At 34.5% G+C, this 21,351-nt stretch overlaps 1 pseudogene; it reads left to right on the forward strand.

Moving 5' to 3' along the window:
- LOC131876098 (photosystem I P700 chlorophyll a apoprotein A1-like) overlaps nucleotides 1-17,956 on the forward strand; it is a 97,980-nt pseudogene extending 80,024 nt beyond the window's left edge.
- Nucleotides 17,957-21,351: the final 3,395 nt, after the last annotated feature.

The raw sequence follows: 21,351 nt of genomic DNA on the forward strand, positions 1-21,351 counted from the left end.
CATGTCAATGAATATTATTTTATGATTAAGTTAATTAGTTCTTAATTTTGATTAAGGAGGCATAATAGTGGCCAATGTTAGTTGATATTGATTAACTTTATAATGGAGTTATAGGCTAACTGTTATTCAACGTCATTTCGTGACGTATGCCCTCTTCTTAATTAAGTCCTACAACTATTAACTTCGCAACTAAATATCATTGATTATATTCTGATCGATCTTGGATTAATGAATCTAGATCTTAATCGTTGAAATACGATGTAATTACTGATTGATGTTGTTAAATTTTATCGTAGAACATATCATTTGAGTAATTGTAAAGTAGTGAAATATTTATCGTTGGGCATTAGAAATTTAATGATATGCATTGGGAATGACTATCTCCGTTTAGATTCTCTTTCTACATTTTTATTTCCGTAATCCGTATTATGTAACTGGAATTGAAATTATGAATCTGTAGAGATTGAATTTAGACCAGTATGTTAATGACGTTTTGGATTGGAGATTAAATATCTTATTTTAGTCGATTAATGGTTGTCTGAATTTTATTAATATGAATTGGTTTAAAACTCGTTATGACTTTATATATCTGTTCGATGCTTGAACCTTAAGAGTTAGAAAACCAAGAACAACTTACCCCTTGATGAGGTAGATAATTGTAATCGGATTTAGATCTTGTAGAGAACTTGATCGATTTTAATGATTAAATCAATTTGAGGAAATATTGTCTTTTCTGATTTTTGCTTTGCGAGTTTAATTTTTGTATTCGCCTTTAATTATGAAATGGCATGTTTTGCTTTGTTTAGTAGGACCCTGTCGTTTGGAATGATTTGGTGTACCTGTTTCAGTCCTCGATTCTGAGTTGACTTTTGTATTGTGATGTTGCCATAGTTGGTCATATCCTCTTTGTGTGAGTCGAATGATGATTCATGGTTGACCTTAGTTTGTCAGGTCTCTAGTTAGAGTACCGTCAGTAAGTGATTACCCTTGAGTCGTGTTTGACCAGATGATTGTTTCTCTCTTCTTGAACTCCGTTCGTCTGACCATGTGTATTCCCTGGTTTTGAGTTCGTCTGAGTTAGTCTAGTGTCGTATGAGAAAGTGGCTTTCGATTGGGGGTCGGGCCCAAAGTGGCTGCTGGGAAACCCGTCGAAAGTGAGTTTAATAAGTGATAATCTAAGTAGATTAGAATGTAATCTCTAAATAAGATAATGTGCCTCACACATGAGACGAGTGCTATCATAGATTCGACATGCTGTGAGAAGGCCTGAAATGGCAAACCACCATCCTTGTCTTCACGAGAGGATGTGTGGGTCCACATGAGGCTTGGATGGGCCAGAAGCTCGGATTAGGTTGCCAGGGTAACCCAGTGTATGGGGCCGGGACCTATGAAGACTTGCCATGGTAACCATACCAGGTTGTGTGATGACGCTTGTCCCTACGTTCGCTAGTGTGTTGTCATTTTGTCCTGTTAGGAGTACCTTTGTGAGTCGTCCTTTGTCTCTGCCCTTGTGAGTGTCGGTTTCATGTTAGACCTTGGGTGGTGATGGCTCAGTTTTATGGATGCTCTCCTGGACTCTTGTATTAGCTTGATTATGTTCAGCTGGATCATGTTCTTTTCAGGGATCGTTTATGTATTTATTGACCGATGCGGTCGCTTGTATATTGTTTATGTATCGCCTTGATGGCTGGATTGAAATGGTGTAACCTCTTGTATTCTTAACCTTTATTATTTATCAGAGGGGTCTTACAGTTGCGCAGACCCAGAGATGTAGCCCTTTAGGGGTGAACTCCGAGATCATTATGGTGTCATGTGATGATATTCTCTTATGTTTCCTTTATTCAGCTTTATCATGTATGATTAACTTATGTTAGAATGGTTAAGTGGATAATTGGAATTAAATTTAAATTCTTATTTGCAGTTCTTTCTTGTATGCCTTGTTGATCGAATGCGTAAGTGGTTTAGATGAGAATCATCGTAGATGCTTTTATGCAATCATCTTTTAAATGCAATAAATTGGAGTATGAAAGAATGTAACTTAGAGTAATGATTTATACCCAGTGGTTGTTAAGGAATTTAAATATGCTTGGAAAGATCTCTTATGTTATGATGAAATCCTAGTGTATTAGAATGTTAGATGTATGGTTTGTAATTTTAAATGAAAAGCTTGAATGAAAAATTATGAATGGATCTTAATGGATGAATCCTTGCTTGTGATTTATATTTCCATCTCTTGAAATAAAATTATCCTGATTATGAACTATCTCGTTGTTAAGATAATTAGCTTATTGGATTAATTGTGTGAGTAAAATGAATTGTGAAATTTAAGTAATCTCGTTGGGAAACTCTTTAGGTGCTAGTTGATGTCTTCCGCTATGTAATCTGAATCTCCGATATCTTGTTGCATCTTATGTGTTGTAACTTTTAAAAAATAAAAATAAAAATTATTGCACTCTATTCTTGTGTTTTGGCTTAATCCCTTCGGGGTTTCCTGGCGGGGCATTACACTTCTTACGTCATGCAAATTTTTCATAGATTAATTGCTTTTATTAATGGATCATAGCATGCGAATTATTTATGGAATAATTATATCTTTCATGCAATTACTATTATGCAAGTTTCGTGATGGTCATTATTATGCAAATTACACTTCAATTAATTACGCTTTCATTTTTGTTATTCGTAGTTAGAAAACTAAACAAAGGAAGTTGGAAAACCAAAACTAGCAGCGTTCGGTATATACGGTGCCTCTGGGTCACACTTACGGGTAATGCCGTCATGTTGAACTACTGCACTTAATGCCTAATAAAGCTGCATTAACAACGTCTGTGGCATTGTCCCTATAAATCGTCGGGGAGTAATAAGGGACATTTGGAAGTTAAAATCCAAGGGGCGGGTAATCCCTCTTGGATCGATAATTTAATAAGATAACTTTTAAATGATTTTCACATCCGTTGAGATACACCATAGTAAACCCCCTTTTAAGGATGGTCAAGTTAAATACCCTCATGAAATTTACTTTCTTTATTTATTTAATTCATCTCGAAGGGTTATTGGTGATTTGCAATTGGGTGACGCTCATGATAAGTATTAGGATCTAGTTATTTTCTTTTTTTTAGGCCACAAGCAATAGGCCATCTCGAGCCTTCGCTTAAGTGCTACCATCGTGGGTAGCAACCGCAGAGAAACTGTCTGGGACACTGACCCTAGAAAGGGTTGCGTACCCACAAATCAGTTTACATCAAACCATAGATTAGAAAATAGAACTACATACTTTATGCCTTGATACCGTGCCGAAGCGGGTATGTAGGCAGTCTTGGGACAGAGTTGTCCCTCGTACTCAGGCGTTCGTGGGTGGGGTCTAGGCTTGGTTGAGTAAGAATCCTAATTGAAAGATAAGATAATCAAACTTAATTCAATGCATACTCGGAAGGAATCCCGTATGGATTCGCTTGACTTCCCGAGGCTTTAAGCCAAATTCCGAGGCGGAATTCAAGCTTGTATTATTTTTAATTACTCCTAAGGACGGCGACCTCGGTGCATTCTTGTTAGAAAAGTGTAGTACTTTGTGAGTGACTCAGGACCCGAATGGTCCCGATGAGTCTAAGTCTCTAGCCAGAGCATCTCCTATCCCGTTTGGATGGATGCCTACCCCGTATGGGTAGATGCCTATCCCGTATTGGATAGATGGAATTTTACGTCCCGTATGGACAATTGCCTAACCCGTATGGTTAGAAGCTCATCCCGAATGGATGAATGCCTAATCCTAATTGGATGGATGCCCAGAGTATACAATTGAATAAAACATAATGAAAAAAAAATAATACTCAATTTTTGTTGAATCAATTTTGGTGGGTTATCACATGTGGTATTAGAGAAAAGGTTCAAATCTAGGCCTTGTGCTCACTTCAATTTATTCAACTAAGGGAATGTTTTACAATAATAGAAATTAAATTTTTTTTTACAAAAAAAAACAAAAAAAACTAACTACATAATTTAACTTTCAGGTAAAACCTAGAATGGCAAGAGGAAGAGGAAGAGGAAGAGGAAGAGGAAGAGGAAGGGGTAATGGAAGACGTACTAGGAGTCAAAGGGAGGTAAACCATGAGGAAAACCGTGAAGAAAACCATGAAGGAAACCATGAGGAAGATCATGAAGGGGTTTGACACAACCCAGGGAACAACGGAGATGGGGTCCAAGCTATAATCGACCTTCTAACCGAACAAAGAGATAAAATCAACTTCTTGGAACAATCACTGCAGGACCTTAGGGAAAGGCAGAATGACTATGAGAACAGAAGTGGTACCGAGAATGAAAACCCTGGTAGCAATCAAGGAAATGCGATGGGTAATGGGAAGGAAAATAACATATTGGAACTCTCCAAGGATTTAAAGAAAATCACCCCTCCTAAGTTCGATGGGAGGCAGATTGGTGAAGGGGCTGAGAATTGGCTAAATGAAATGGAAAAATATTTTGAGCTAAGAGATTTTAGCGAAACAACCAAGGCTTTATGGGGCTCCTATCAACTCACAGGGGAGGCGGCTAGCTGGTGGACCAACACCAAGGAACAAAATGGGTATAACAGGGATACGATCACATGGGATCAATTTGTTCACCATTTTCGAGATAGGTGGCTCCCTCAATTGTTCTTTGATGAGAAAGTGACAGGATTCCATAATCTATGTCAAGGGTCCCTATCCGTTCAACAATATTGGGATAAGTTCGCCAAGTTGCTTAAATATGTGCCTATGTACCAAAAGGATGAAGAAGACCAAGCAAGGAAATTCATTTTGGGGCTGAATACCAACATAGGGGCAGAGGTTGATATGCATGGACCCAGAAATATGAATGAAGTACTTGAAAAGTCCCTAAGGCAAGAGAGGAAGATTCAAACACTAGCAGGACGGAACTATAATGGGAACCACTCATTTAAAAGGAAGCAAGAATTCAATGGAAACACTAATTTCAACAAGGGTCAAAGGAATAACTCTTCCGAAAGGAGACCACCGCCTAACCAATATCAGAGGAATGGAAATGATAATAACAGGGGCAATAATAACAGGGGCAATAATAACAGGGGCAATGATAACAGGGGCAACTATAACAGGAATGACCAGCAGAACAGGATAACTTATCCACCCAGGGGAAATGAAACAAGGAATGATCCCCCTAGAAATCAAGGTAGGAGAGGTCCTCCAGGTGGATGCTTTATGTGTGGGGAAAACCATTTTGCTAGAGAGTGCCCCAGGATGCAAGGACAAATTAGGGCCAATCAACCCCAAGAAGGGCCCCAACAGAGGATTCATGCAGCGGTTAGGAACCAAAGAAGAAGATACCAGAATGTTCCCATGGAAACTACAGGTACACTATTTGAACAACCAATATCAATTCTAATTGACACTGGATCATCTGAATGTTTCATCTCACCTGAATTAGTAAACAAATATGCATTAAAAGTTAATCAAATGGAGTCATCATGGACGGTTCAATATGGGGATAAGGCAACTAGAGAAGTAACTAAGTGTTTACCGAGGGCAAGGGTACAATTCCCTGAGTTCGAAACAAGGGTAGATCTCTATGTGGCACCCTTAGGATTATATGATGTAATTATGGGAATGAGTTGGTTAGCAGACCATCAAGCTAATGTAGATTGTTATAGCAAAGTTGTTGAATGTTTGGATGATGGGGGGAAAAGGGTCAAAATCCAAGGAAAGTTTAAACCCATTAATATAGAAACTATCTCAGCAATGCAATTAAAGAAGGAAAGGAGAAGAGGGGGACAAATCTTTATGGTTGAAATTGATGAAGGAAAGGAGGAAAATACACCAACATTTGAAAATACCCCTTTCTTAAAGGAGTTTAAGGATGTTTTTCCAGAAGAACTACCCGGTTTACCCCCTAAGAGAAAGTTTGACTTTTCTATCGAAGTACTCCCAGGAGCTGAACCAGTATCAAAGGCACCTTACCGGATGAACACAACCGAATTACAGGAACTCAAAATGCAATTAGAGGAACTCGTAGCTAAGGGATTAATAAGGCCAAGTGTATCACCATGGGGAGCGCCAGTTTTATTTGTTAAGAAGAAGGATGGAACCTTAACGCTATGCATCGACTATAGGATGTTGAACAAAGTCACCATAAAGAATAGGTATCCCTTACCTCGCATAGAGGACCTTTTTGACCAAATGAAAGGAGCGGCAGTTTTCTCAAAGATAGATCTCCGGTCAGGGTATCATCAACTCAGAATTAAGGAAGAAGACATTCCAAAGACAGCTTTCAGGATGAGGTATGGACATTACGAATTCACAGTAGTTCCTTTTGGTGTAACTAATGCCCCGGCGGCATTCATGAACCTAATGAATAGTGTATTCCATGACTACTTGGATAAATTTGTTTTGGTATTTTTGGATGACATATTAATTTACTCTAGAAATGAAGAGGAACATTTAGTGCATCTACAAATTGTTTTGCAAAGATTGAGAGAACATAAGTTATATGGAAAATTGTCCAAATGTGCCTTCTTTGAGGAAAAGATTCACTATCTTGGGCATATAATATCAAAAGAAGGAATAGCAGTCGACCCAGATAAAATAAAGGTGATAGTAGAATGGCCAATCCCTAAGAATGTTTCAGAAGTAAGAAGCTTTATGGGGCTAGCAGGTTACTATAGGAGGTTTGTGGAAGGATTCTCTAAGATAGCAAACCCCATCACCTCATTGCAAAGGAAGGGCAAAAGGTTTATATGGACCGAGCAAAGTGATAAGGCATTTCAAATCTTGAAGGGGAAGCTAACTTCAACACCCATTCTAAAGGTACCAGATCCCAATGGACACTTCACAGTCATAACAGATGCTTCTATTGAAGGGTTAGGAGGAGTACTTGTCCAAGATGAAGGGGTAGTGGCTTACGAATCTAGGAAGCTAAAGACTCATGAAGTCAATTATGCACCCCACGACTTAGAGTTGGCAGCAATTGTGCATGCCCTGCAAAAATGGAGACACTTCTTGCTAGGGAAGCCCTTTGAGCTAAAATCAGATAACCAAGGACTAAAATACATCTTTACCCAACCTCACTTAAATGCCAGACAAAGAAGGTGGTTAGAGTTTCTAAGTGAATATGATTTTGAAATTGAATATATTAAGGGAAAAGAAAATAGGGTGGCAGATGCCCTAAGTAGGAGGAGACACTTGATGACTATAGCAACCTTCAAAAACCTCTTTCAAAAGGCAAGTAATGGATGAACAAGGACATGACCCATGGTATGAGCAAGTCAAATTAACTATAAGACACAACCTGACCGATCCTAAGGTTGAAGGGTATACATTAGATGAAGATGGGTTGCTCAGATACAATAATAGAATCTATATTCCTAATTTAGGGAATTTAAGGGAAGTAGTCTTATCGGAGGCTCACAATGCCCCTTATTCAGGCCACCCAGGAGTTAACAAACTTTATGCAGATCTAAAGAAATTATACTTTTGGCAAGGGTTGAAGAGCGATATTGTCAAGTATGTAGCTAAATGTTTGGAGTGTCAAAGAGTAAAGGCAGAACATAGACACCCAGCTGGATTGTTACAATTGCACGATGTACCTCAACATAAGTGGCAAGTTATTAGCATGGATTTCGTACAAGGGTTACCCATGTCACCTTCTAGGCATGATGCAATAATGGTGGTAATTGACAAACTCACTAAGGTGGCACACTTTATACCAGGAAATCTAACGGATGATGCACCCACCTTGGCTAGACGCTTCGTTAAGGAGATAGTAAGGTTGCATGGAATACCAAAGAAAATCATATCAGACAAAGATGCAAGATTCACTTCCAGGTTTTGGACCACTCTTCAATCAGCTCTAGGAACTCAACTAAATTTTAGCACTGCATACCATCCGGAAACCGACGGTCAGACAGAAAGGACAAATCAGATTATGGAAGACTTGCTTCGCATGTACTGCATGGACCAACAGAGGAAATGGGAAGAGTACCTACCTTTGGTAGAGTTTGCCTACAATAATACGTATCAAACATCTTTGGGAATGGCACCTTTTGAAGCTTTGTATGGTAGACCATGTCGAACACCTTTGAGTTGGGATAGTCTTGAAGATAGAGTGATTATTGGACCAGATATGTTGAAAGAAATGGAAAGGAAAACTAAGGAAATTAGGCAAAGATTGAAGGAAGCCTCGGATAGGCAGAAAAGTTATGCAGACAAAAACAGAACACCAAGGGAGTTTGAAGTAGGAGAGAAAGTCTTCCTAAGGGTTAGGCCACACAAGAGTTCCATAAGATTTGGGAAAAAGACTAAGCTTGCACCTCGTTATGTCGGACCCTTTGAAATATTGGGAAGAATTAATCCAGTTGCTTATCGGTTGGCCTTACCTCCCCAATTGAGCCGAATCCATGATGTCTTCCATGTATCTCTTCTTAAAAAGTATGTACCTGATGAGAAACACATTTTGAATTGGGATGCTTTACAGGTCCAAGAAATGGGGGGAATAATGATAGAGCCATTCAGAATCTTGGAGAGGCGCTAGTGCCAGTTGTGCAACAGAGAGGTTGATCAGTGCAAAGTGCAATGGGACCAGTACGACGAGAAGAATGCCACGTGGGAGGATACTAAGGAGATGCAGCAGTTGTTTCCTTTTTTGTTTTGAACATGAACTATAAACTCTTTTGAAATGCATTTAATAAGTGCATCGGGACGATGCACAGATTAAGGGGGGGAGGATGTCACGACCCTCCTTTATCACCTTTTTATTTAAATACAAAACTCTATTATATTGAATGAATATTGTAAGGGAATAAAAATAATAAAACACACACACACATGGAAAATATATATATATTTTTAATTGGTTATTTAATTTCCCTCGCCCAAATTAAGGCACATGTTGTAGGAGGAATAAGAAGCTTCTAGAGGCTTCTCCACCACCCTTGCATGTAACTCCTCCCACTAAGCCTAATCAATTTGCATGGAGGCCAAATTGGGAGAGAATCTCTTTTTTTTCAATTAATAATTAGGTAGTGGGAATTTGAAAATTCTTTTATAAAAGAGGTACAAGTTTCAAAAGGAGGGGTTGGCTATTCCATAAGAAATTCTGCAAGTTAAATTCTCCTTTGTAGTCAATTTTCATTTTCAGCTAAGATTTTGTTGGGAGGACTTCTCTTCAATTTGGAGGATCAAGGAAGACTCTACACCATTTTCAAGCACCCAAGTTCTTTCAAACTTAGTTTCATGCATCTTATTCTTGTTGTAGATTAGATTTGATTAAATTATTTTATGATAATGAAATTCATTTGTTTTTGATAAGAAATTAGTTTCAGTCTTGATAAGAAGTAGATTAAATGGTTTAAGAGATTAGATTATTGATTTAAGTCTGAAATATATTCTTTTCTCTAGTTTATTGATTTAAGTCTGAATTGTATAAGAAGTAGATTAAATGGTTTAAGAGATTAGATTATTGATTTAAGTCTGAAATATATTCTTTTCTCTAGTTTATTGATTTAAGTCTGAAGTGTATAAGAAGTAGATTAAATGGTTTAAGAGATTAGATTATTGATTTAAGTCTGAAATATATTCTTTTTTCTAGTTTATTGATTTAAAGTCTGAAATGTTTTATTTCTCTGGTTATTGATTTAAAGTCTGAACTGTGTATTCGAAAGGATCTTGCTGTAATCAATCTTTCTAAGATTTCTCATCTTCTGGTTTTCTAAATCCTCTGTAAAAATACGTTTAACATTTCTTTTTTTTGAAAGATTTTCCCTGTGTATATAAATAAACCATCTCTTTCTCTGGGAATGAATCTCCCTGTGTGAAAAAAAACAAAAGAAATGAAAGAAAAAGAAATAAACTATCTCTTTCTCTGTGAATGAATCTCCTTGTGTGAAAAAACAAAAGAAATGAAAGAATAAGAAATAAATTATCTCATTCTCTGTGAATAGATCTCCCTGTGTGTACAAACAAATTTTCTCCTTTTCTCTGTGAATAGATCTCCCTGTGTAGAAAACAAAAGAAATGAAAAAAAAGAGAAGAAGAACCTCTCTGGTTACTGCTTCATTGTATTTTATCCCTGGAAATTAATCTGCCACATTGTTATTTACCTGTTATCTACCCTGCTCTGAGTGATATTCAATAATGCAATACTCCTGTATAAAAATAATAATAATAATAATATTGTATATAAAAACATATATATTTATATACATACATATATATATATATATATATATATATAAATAACAAAAAAATGGAAAACGTTCAAACTTTAAGAAAAATCCTCTTAAGCCTCAGTAACGCACGGCGTTCAACGTACAATGACGGCAGCTTGCATGGACGGTTTCATTAAAACCGTCGCAGGGGTACGGGGGGCCCGCGGCATCCCCTCATCCCTGCGGACCTGCGCATGCAGGGCCGCAGGGGTGATGGGACCCGTGGTCCCCACCCCGCAACCCTATTTACTATCTTAAAAAAAAACAAAGCCCTTTTTGCCATTTAGTTTATAATTAGTTTTTTTTTACCATTTCGAAATTTGAAGTTTTTAATTTGGGTTTTTAAAAAAAAAAAAATCTAAGTTAATTACTATTTAGTTAGATTTTTAAGTTTGATAATAATGACATTTATGAAATAATGATTTTTTTTTTCCTTAGTGTAAATTTAAAGATATTGAATTTCGACAAAAAATGGGATTAATGTGTAGCAAGTTCGTAATTAAACTACCCTTAATAAACTTAAAATTGTAGACTATATTCTTCTAAAATTAAGTTACTCAACCCATTAAGAATCATTGGGACACTTGATTGGTCTATAGAGAGTAACTTACATTAATACAAATGCTTAGATTTAATCGTTATTTTGGACTCGTTAAATCTTCTTACGTCATGCAAATTTTTCATAGATTAATTGCTTTTATTAATGGATCATAGCATGCGAATTATTTATGGAATAATTATATCTTTCATGCAATTACTATTATGCAAGTTTCGTGATGGTCATTATTATGCAAATTACACTTCAAGTAGTTACTTCAATTAATTACGCTTTCATTTTTGTTATTCGTAGTTAGAAAACTAAACAAAGGAAGCTGGAAAACCAAAACTAGCGGTGTTCGGTATATACGGTGCCTCTGGGTCACGCTTACGGGTAATGCCGTCGTGTTGAACTACTGCACTTAACGCCTAATAAAGTTGCATTAACGACGTCTGTGGCATCATCCCTATAAATCGTCGGGGAGTAATAAGGGACATTTGGAAGTTAAAATCCAAGGGGCGGGTAATCCCTCTTGGATCGATAATTTAATAAGATAACTTTTAAATGATTTTCACATCCGTTGAGATACACCATAGTAAACCCCTTTTTAAGGATGGTCAAGTTAAATACCCTCATGAAATTTACTTTCTTTATTTATTTAATTCATCTCGAAGGGTTATTGGTGATTTGCAATTGGGTGACGCTCATGATAAGTATTAGGATCTAGTTATTTTCTTTTTTTCAGGCCACAAGTAATAGGCCATCTCGAGCCTTCGCTTAAGTGCTACCATCGTGGGTAGCAACCGCAGAGAAACTGTCTGGGACACTGACCCTAGAAAGGGTTGCGTACCCACAAATCAGTTTACATCAAACCATAGATTAGAAAATAGAACTACATACTTTACGCCTTGATCCCGTGCCGAAGTGGGTATGTAGGCAGTCTTGGGACGGAGTTGTCCCTCGTACTCAGGCGTTCATGGGTGGGGTCTAGGCTTGGTTGAGTAAGAATCCTAATTGAAAGATAAGATAATCAAACTTAATTCAATGCATACTCGGAAGGAATCTCGTATGGATTCGCTTGACTTCCCGAGGCTTTAAGCCAAATTCCGAGGCAGAATTCAAGCTTGTATTATTTTTAATTACTCCTAAGGACGGCGACCTCGGTGCATTCTTGTTAGAAGAGTGTAGTACTTAGTGAGTGACTCAGGACCCGAATGGTCCCGATGAGTCTAAGTCTCTGGCCAGAGCATCTCCTATCCCGTTTGGATGGATGCCTACCCCGTATGGGTAGATGCCTATCCCGTATTGGATAGATGGAATTTTACGTCCCGTATGGACAATTGCCTAACCCATATGGTTAGAAGCTCATCCCGAATGGATGAATGCCTAATCCTAATTGGATGGATGCCCAGAGTATGCAATTGAATAAAACATAATGAAAAAAAAATAATACTCAATTTTTGTTGAATCAATTTTGGTGGGTTATCACACAAAACATGATGGATATTATATTATGAAAGCAATTGCATAGATCTCATTATTGAAAGGAAAGAACAAGGCATATATAGAAAATTATGCATTAAAGAATTATGATATTATCAATGAATGAGCTAATATGCATGAGGCATTGCATGAAAATTAGAGAAGGAAAAGAATGCATTATTGCATGGAAAGGAAACTAGAATTGCGTGACATGTGACATGCATGTGTTAGTGTGTTTTTCCTTTTTCTGCATGTGTGTTGGTAAAGCTTACCTTTCGGGAAGGGTGCCGAATATGGATAACAAAGAATGTGATCATCTTTTCGGGATCACGGTTATATTTTAAAGTTCTTTGACCAAAGCTGAGAGTTCATTGAAAAAGATGAACATAGCCTAGAAAAAATTATTGATAATAATTCTCTACCATATCCTAATTATCAGACATTGTATATCCATGGTAAGAATTGCATGCGAGTAAATTAGGCTTGCGCTGAGATACCCTCCTACTTTTTACTTCCAAGTTGCTAGGCATTGTAGGGTCGGGTATTCTTCGAGTAGGAAGAATCTCGAGGAAGCGTAAGGATTCATGGTTGGGTGGAAAAGAACCTCAACCATGTTCTTGTCTTTGTACCATTGATGAATTTTTTTATGAACTTTTATTTCATAATTATTTGGATGAGAATACATGGCATGAGAGCCAAGATAAATCATTATTTTTATATGTATGTGCTTGTACCTGGATCTAGCACAAATTACATGAGAAATGTAGTTTTATAATTTATATGTAGATAGATATCATTTCATTTTGTCAATTGTGTAAAATTTATTATGGAAATAATTAGGGAAAAAAGTGAAACCCTTGATGGTGTGCATGATCATGAGTTGATATAGATATCTTATGAGGTTGGCATTGAATGAAGTATGTTCATGTCTTGAACTTAGTATATTAATGTTGAGTCACATTTGAATTTCTTCATGAGTATGATATCAATATCGAGGATTTTGTACTATAAGCATGATGTGACGAGTGAGGCATTATGCCCAGGTCACATAAATTAGCAAGATGGGTATATTAACCCTACAAGTGATTGCATTGTATTTGTATTATTGTGATGAAGTGGGCATGAGGGCCTATGTCACATCAAAAGAAAGGTGGGTCGACTAACTTTTCAAGTGATGCACAAATATGCATGGATAATTCATCAACATACCTAAGTACCATGTGAAAAGGTACATATGAATGATTTATTTATTAATCTTTATATATGACCAAGATGTGATTTAGCTTTAAAGTGATTCATTGCTAAACAATTTGAAGATTTTTTGCTTAAAGATGATTAATAAGAAATGATCGTTGTTAAATGTGAGATGATCTCTCTATATGGTATTGATTTATGAATGAGCTAAAAAAAATTGTGCAAGTGTATATAAGGCTAGGTCAAGAATGTTGACAATAAATATCAAATTGCAAGCGTATGGTAAGCACAAGTATGAATGTGCATTTATGCAATTTTGAGGTTATAGAAAATATTAAAAAAAATTTCATGCTTTCTAAAGCATTGAGATAAGTGAATCTTATTTAGACAAGTATAATGTTTCTAAGAATCTTTGATTTTGATTTTAATTTAGGGCACTAACATGGATTGATATTTTAGTTTTGTTTGTATGAGTGCTACTGACAGGTTACCACCAATGTGAAAAAAAAAGAGAACATTGTTGGAGAGAGGTAGTCTAACCTTACAAAATTGAAGGTAGTAATGGAATCCACACACCTCACTTAGGACTTGTCTTTGAAATGATTGTTTGATGAATATGCATGATTGTCTTATCTACAATGTTTGCAAATGGTGATTAACTTGATAGATATGTGTGTTTGAATTACCTTGAGTGTTTACAAAAATGAAAGATCAATTACATTTAGTGGATATAAATACTAACCATGTCTAATATGAATTTAGTTGACTTGTTTTGGATGTAATGATAAGCTTTTGATTGATGCATCGAGGCAATGCATTTTTTTAGGGGGGAAGTATATGACCACCTTATTTCATAAATATTTTTATAAAATAATTAATTACTTATTTATTTAATGATTTTGTTTTAAATTCTTCTAAGTATAATAAAATAGAATTTATATTAATAATTAAATATATTATTATTGTTATTATTTTTAATATCATAAATACTTTTACTAATATGTCTAAAAAATCAAATAATAAGTATATATATTCTTTTTAAAACTTAAATAAAAATGTTTATTAAAAAGAATTATATTGTATACTATATAAGTTCTATTTCATATGAAACTATTTCTAATTCCTAAAACTATCCATTTATTTTTAATAAGGAAAAGTAAATTTTACAAAAAATGAAAAGAAAAAAGAAGTTTCTTTTAAAATTCTTTTAGAAACTTAAATATAAAATGCATATTGTAATTGCTTTTATGTGGAAAGGTAACCATTACAAAGAAAAGTAAGAACTTTAATATGAGAAAGTTTTACTTGTCTGAATTTTAGAAGTTTCTAAAAAACTAAAACTCCTCCATTTTCACATTAAGGATGGAGCAAATTAAAATAGGAAACTTTGCTTTTCATGAATGGAAGATTTTGAGAGAGAAATGATCATATAAAAAGTAATAGAAAAGTGATTCATTTCTCATACAAAATGAAATCATTTCTAAGGAAAAAGATTTTAAATTAAAATTATAAAATAAATATGAGTTTCCTACATAAAAGGATAAGAAAAGGTAAGATAAAACAAAACAAATAGTTATTATGGAATTTGTATTTCTTTAGTTTCTATTATGTTTTAAGATATTAAGATAATTATTATTGGAAGCGGTCCTGGAATTTGACAGGTTAAATGGTCATTTTTTCACTTTTGAACCGTATTTGACAACTTAAAAATTGAGTTGAATGTATGCATTGACATGCTATTTTTTTCTAAAACCGTATAGATGACATTTCAAATTATAAATAAACAGTAAAAAAATATAGTAGGTAATATATATCATAGAATATTATAATTTATAATATTGATATATATTAATTTAGAATGTTTATTATAAAAATATAATTTATTTAGAATATTTTGAAATGGAAGGATATAGTTGTTTCTAATTTTATAATATTTTAATATGATTTTTTAGAATAGTTCTATTTTTTCATATGAATTTAGAAACTTGTCATAATTGAAATGATAGAATATAATTGATAAAATATTTTTATATGAATTTTTATAATATATTCTATTTTTTTTAAATATGAATTTAGAAACTTAGTCAATTTAATTTTTTAAATATATTTAATAAGATTGTTATAGAAACTTGTCATAATATATATCATTTTAATATTTTAATATTTATTATTACTAAATTAGTAATTATTAATTGGTTATCATTTAATGTTAATATATAATATATATTAGTGTATTAATTTAGAAACTTATTTAGTAAATTTAAGATTTTTGCATATATTGTTCATTTCTTCCCAAGAAAGATGTGCATTGCATTTTGGTGTGGTTTCAATCTTCTACATTTATATTTTTTGACAGTTAATATTTTTCTTAAAATGTCAAATGAAAGGCATTGAAATGACTAAACCATGTATAAAAAATTCATATGACAGGTAGGGGTGACCGTCAAATTTCAGGCCTGATTGGAAGGATAAGTTTAGATAAGGAAACATGTTTTTTCTTGGAAGATAAAAGATGTCGTCTCCTATAAGTTAAGAGGAGATGCAATAAAGCAATTAAACAACAAAAACTAATCTTCACCCAATTTGTCTATATAAGCAAGGAATTGGTTTTCATTTGGGGGTTGTCGTTTATTCTTTTGTACAACAATAATTATATTTTGAAAAAGATATTGAACATCAGTAATTTGTTTTGGAAAAGAGAAAATAATAGTTTTGTCTTTTAAGAACAACACAGATTATTTCCTATATGAAAGTGAGGTATGTAAATTAATTGGCAGTTGATCTTATCTATGTTGTGTTGCTTGAATCATCGAGTTGTCTTTTCCAAATCATGTATTCATGGTTCATTCAAGTATGTTTTTTAAGTCAAGCTTCTCTACAAATGTGAATACAAAGATACAAAGAATATAATAATAGTGTTCTGCAAGAGCATAAGCAAATATCTTCTTTTTTACTCCATTCCATAGACAAACTATGACAAAATCTAGGTATTACAAATAATTTATTTATTTTCACTAGAACCAAATATTTATGTAGAGATAGAGTTAAATGAACTAAAACTTTCACCTTAGCATGAATAATTATGCATAGTATAAAGTCTATCTCTACTTGGATAAAAGATAAATTATTTATATATATTAATAGATAATATTTAAATGCAACTCTCGGGAGAAGTTAAGAGAAGAATGGATCCCACTGGAGGAAGGGTGAATCATGGAAAAATTTGATGTTGCATCTAAAGGTAATTCGGGTGAGTCTAGTGTAGGGGTGGTGTTTAAGGACTGGAAGAGCAACATCATTGCATGAAGTGCTGAACAACTGGAAGAGGGCACAAATAATGTAGCTGAGGTGCAAGCAACATCTTTAGCAATTGAGTGGGGTTTGAAACTCGGTTTCCAAAAACTACACCTGGAAGGCGATTCATTGATTATTATCAATGCAATCATTAAAGAGGAAATGTAGGCTTGGAAGCTTAACAAGTTTGTTCGAAAAATAATTCATGACATGAAATATTTTACAGACTTCAAGATATCACATGTGCAAAGATAAGAAAATAAAGAACCAAACATACTCTCTAAATGGGCTAGCAAATTTAAGGATGAACATGATTTCCAGTTGGAGATATTCGAAATCTTTTCATTGATGACATGGTAGTTGTTGGCAACCCCAAAAAATTTAGGGGATCAGAGTGTTAGATGTAGGACTTACTAATTAATATGACTATGAAATGTAGTTACTTTCAGTTCATGTGGAAGGTTGATATAATATACTCTGACAATGCATTTACAAATTGTAGTGATGAAATGGGATTTCGGCGGCAATGAAGGTTGGCTTGCATAGGAAGGAATGAATGATAATTAATTTGAGTTAATAAATAAGTGGGTGAGATTTTATTTTACTTTAGTGGCATAATAGCTATTAGTTGCAAAAGAGTTGTTTTCTAAGCAGCGGGGGTGGCGGCACTATAGCTTTGAGATTATGGAGGCAAATTTTACTTTCAAAATGTAGAAGAAGCTTGTGCCTTTTGTGGGAAAGGTATCCAACTAATGTTTATAGGGGCTCTTTCTCTACAAATATGAGCATTTGTTGGAGGTGGTGAAGTTAATGCTGAGTGAGAACATTGTACACATTAGCCATATTATCAAACCAATATAGATATCTACTTGTTGATTTTGGCGTGGGGGTTGGAATTTGAAGACACAGTGGAAAAGGTCTAGCATATTCTGAAAGAGCTCATTGTAGAAGAATATTTGGATGGCTTGGAGTCTATCCTTGATTGGGTCATCTTGGGTGTTGGGATTGATGTTTCTGAAGGTGAAACTGAGCAGGTAAATCCCATTCCCTTTGTGTGTTGGCCAGAAGATGAAGTTAAGGAGAGCTGCAGAGCAGCAACTTGGCGAGGATGGGAAGCATTCAAGAAATTTGTTGGGTTGATGTGGGTTGAGGAAGCTCTCCAAGCGGTGCACGAGCTAGCGAGGGTGGAGTTGGGATCGGAGCTGCGACTATGGGCCCATATAGAGGAAGCGCAGTGAATACTTGACAGGTTCAATGAGGAGAACCCGACCGATAGTTTTTAGTGAAAATTTTTGTTATGCTATTTGAGGTAAGGAGTTGTCTGGTGATAGATTTTTTGTTTTTTAGATGCGTTGGTTAAAGGCTACCCAATGGACTATTATTTTATGTGTCCTAATTTTTGTAGTAATAATCGGTGGACTTGGTGGGATTTGTGATGTATATGGTTTTGTTGTTTGCTGGTATTATGAACAATGTATTATCTTATTATGATTATCAATACAATGGTATGCTTAGGGTCAAATTAAGAAAAGATTCTTCTTAATAGTTAGATTCCTTAGATCTATTAAATATCTAGGGATATGAACTATAATTTTATGTTAAACTCGATTAAATAATAAGTAATTAGTTGGTTAAGTTTCTCATATAATGTTCAAAGGTACTTTTAACAAAAAATTCAATATATAACATATTAATAAAAAATGTTGGCAAATTATAGCTATTTATTGCTTTTTTGGTTATTGCAAGATTAGTAACATGCAACATGAATATGATTGTAGTCACATAAATATGTCCACTTAATTAAATGAATATTTAGTATTTATTTGATTATTTAAACATCAGTCAGCAGTTAATTAAATTGATATTTTATTAATTCATCCTCAACCTCTTCTTCTATTAACTAAATAAATTACTCAATTTATTTAAATTAATTCATTAAACCATACTCTCAATTAAATGAATAAAGCATATTTGTTTAATTTAACCCCTTTCCTCATTTAAATAAATAAATAAATATTTATTTAAATTCCTAAACTATCCCCCTCCCCCCCCCCGCCCCCCACTTGCATTCTCCTACAAATGCAAGTTGCACCTATTTAGTTGAAATAATGAATTTTATTTTAATTAAAATCTTATTTTCTCTCACCCACTTGCTCTTCTAACCCATTCTAGACTCTTCTAACCCATTCTAGACTCTTCTAATCCATTCTAAATTAGCCTAATCACCCTCCCTAATTATTGTCACATTCCTAAACAACTTGGAGTCACTTCTCAAAGCCTCAAAGTCTTTGAAAAGCATTAAAAGCTTTATGTCTTCAACAAGTTAATCCCTAAAGTCTTCCAAACCATTAATGGCTATTACATAGCCATTTATGGCTCTTACATAACCATTTATGGCTCTTACATAACCATTAATGGTTAAACTCAACTCACCCACATGGTTAGAGACTTTACCTCTAACTCAACCCTCATTTAACTCATGGGTCTCTTCAAGCATTTATTGCTTTGACCATGGTTATCCTCACTAACTCTTGCACAAGAGTTTATCCATTGGATAAAGGAATTATTCATTGGATAAAGGCTTTATTCATTCAACTCAAGCCTAACCTTACCTCCCAAGGTAACCTTCATGTCATCTCAAGCATTTAATGCTTCTTCCCTCTCATCTCAAGCCATCTCATGTTGATATTTGTCATCCTAAGATTGAGTTGAAAGCCCTCACATGGATCATAAACCCATCAATCCTAGCCCTTGTTGAGATTACTCAATCTCAACCATCCATTGCCCTGTTTTTCCTATTAAATAGAGCCCATTCCTTCTTAATCTAGATCTAGAAATCTTGTATGCATCAAACTTATACCAAATTTGAGAGAGCATCTAGGAGCACTTTCTTTGTTATTTTGGATAAAATTAACATAGATTAATTAGGCTTTCTCATATTTAGCTTGTTGCATTTGCATAATTAAGTCATTTTCATAATCTTGAATCTCCATAAGAAATCCATAATAGTGCAAAAAGCTAAGGGCTACACTCATGTGGAACTTGGAGAGGAGAGGAACAAGGGAGGAGCAACTATGAGCATGTTGGAGAGTATTTGAGAGGGTTTAGTGTCTTTCCTCCATTTTTGTGTGCTTTCTATAATCTATTTAATATCTCTCCTGATATGCATGCTTGGGATTGTAGTTTCATTCTTTTTTCGTTTCTGATTGATACTAACAACACTAATGTTTGAATCTTGTGTTTCTCACATCCTTTTGCAGTGCATCAATGATTATCAAAGCTTGAGCTTTCATAGGTCTTGGTAGGATGTTGACCACTCATTATCAATGCATGTTAAGTATTATTGTTCCTTGAGTTCAATTAATTCACATATCTTATTGGAATGAATTTCTTGAAAGGTGTAATCAAAGTTTTATAACTAGACTTGTGAATAAGCATGGATTGATGCATTTGTATGCACTTATATGTTTTTCCATACTTTATTTTAGGTTGTATCAAGGATGAAGTTGTCATATGCATAGGTGTAATTTAAAGAGATTCTATGTTGAAGAAGTCTTTTTGGAATTAATAGATATGATGTGCTCTCTTTATTAATGTCATGTATATAACTCTTATCTATAGAATAAAGTTCGGCTTCAAGAATAGATGCATGGATGCACCATGTGTTTTCTCCATGTTGAGATAATTCATGTTATGTTTAGCTATTGAGATAAATGTGGTCAAGATGGAATTGAATCTCAAAATGATTTTAGAGGGATAAGTAAAATAGTTGCTTTTGTCTTCTAATGTGGTTATATGCAATTTGTGTGTCTATGCTATCATGACACTAGTATACTTTATTGCACGATTCCATTACTCTTGTCAAATTTACATTGTTAGCCTACCTCATGCTTGGTCGGGTATCTTTCGTATCATGAAAGATTTCGGGGAAGTGTAACTACTTCGTGGTAGGGTGGATACGCACTCTGGAAATGTTCTCGCCCCTGATGTGATTGTGGGAGATAGATGTCAGAGTTCCTATCTTGGTGGTCTTCATGATTTTTTCCTATGTATTCTTATAATTGATCTTGTGGTCGATAATAAAGGTATATGTTTCCTTATGTTTATCTTGTATTTGGCTCATGTATTGTATCTTTATGTCAAAATATAATTTTATGTCTCTATCTTGTATATATTTGTACATGTGGCATTAATGTATGATTGTTGATGTGTAATTTGTGAATTGTGTTAATTGAAAATTGTGGTGGTTGTTACAATATGTCAGAGACAGCTAGGGCCCAAACACATTTTAGTTATTTTTTTATTAAAAAAACTTGCAACCTTTCAATGTATGTTTAATTTATGAATGGCCATATCATATTTGGAAAAAATCAAAAAGCATATATGTTTAATCTTCCACCAATCAAGAGTAAGTGCAAAGGCCATGCCCCCATAGTAAAATTTATGCTAAGTAGGGCTCTAACAATAGTAGCACTGAATTACCATTAGTATTCTCTAAAAGAGTTTGAAACCCTCAGATTTATCTATAGTTATCAAGTCTTCTATTTTGATATCATACTTATTAACAAGGAGGAATTTTAAAGTAAAAAAACTAAAAAGCTAACTGGTTATGTTCCAGTTTGACCTCAGCTGG

Source organism: Cryptomeria japonica, chromosome 5 (assembly GCF_030272615.1).
Source record: "Cryptomeria japonica chromosome 5, Sugi_1.0, whole genome shotgun sequence".
NCBI classification, from domain to species: Eukaryota; Viridiplantae; Streptophyta; class Pinopsida; order Cupressales; family Cupressaceae; genus Cryptomeria; species Cryptomeria japonica.